Raw genomic sequence first — 731 nt, 5'->3', positions numbered from 1 at the left:
TTTCTCTGCGCGTGTGCTGAATCTGTGTGTGTTTGTCTCTGCATGTGTGCTGAATCTGTGTGTTTGTTTCTCTGCGCGTGTGCTGAATCTGTGTTTGTCTCTGCGTGTGTGCTGTATCTGTGTGTTTGTCTCTCTGCGCGTGTGCTGAATCTGTGTGTTTGTTTCTCTGCGCGTGTGTTGAATCTGTGTTTGTCTCGCTGCACGTGTGCTGAATCTGTGTGTGTTTGTTTCTCTGCGCGTGTGCTGAATCTGTGTGTGTTTGTCTCTGCATGTGTGCTGAATCTGTGTGTGTTTGTTTCTCTGCGCGTGTGCTGAATCTGTGTGTGTTTGTCTCTGCATGTATGCTGAATCTGTGTGTTTGTTTCTCTGCGCGTGTGTTGAATCTGTGTGTCTCTCTACGCGTGTGCTGAATCGGTGTGTGTTTGTTTCTCTGCGCGTGTGCTGAATCTGTGTGTCTCTGCACGTGTGCTGAATCTGTGTGTGTTTGTTTCTTTGCGCTTGTGCTGAATCTGTGTTTGTCTCTGCGCGTGTGATGAAACTGTGTGTTTGTCTCTGCGCTTGTGCTGAATCTGTGTCTCTCTACGCGTGTGCTGAATCTGTGTGTTTGTTTCTCTGCGCGTGTGTTGAATCTGTGTGTCTCTCTGCGCGTGTGCTGAATCGGTGTGTGTTTGTTTCTCTGCGCGTGTGCTGAATCTGTGTGTTTGTCTCTCTGCGCGTGTGCTGAATCTGTG

At 48.7% G+C, this 731-nt stretch overlaps 1 protein-coding gene across 1 annotated transcript in view; it reads left to right on the top strand.

Moving 5' to 3' along the window:
* The window catches only part of LOC107706850 (disintegrin and metalloproteinase domain-containing protein 10-like), a 32,183-nt gene that overhangs the window by 20,499 nt on the left and 10,953 nt on the right, over nt 1–731 (top strand). The gene's annotated exons all lie outside the window — the stretch shown is intronic.

This window comes from Sinocyclocheilus rhinocerous, unplaced genomic scaffold, assembly GCF_001515625.1.
Source record: "Sinocyclocheilus rhinocerous isolate Xijiao unplaced genomic scaffold, SAMN03320098_v1.1 scaffold2460, whole genome shotgun sequence".
In the NCBI taxonomy this organism is placed as follows: Eukaryota; Metazoa; Chordata; class Actinopteri; order Cypriniformes; family Cyprinidae; genus Sinocyclocheilus; species Sinocyclocheilus rhinocerous.
This window is presented reverse-complemented; position numbering and strand designations above follow the sequence as displayed.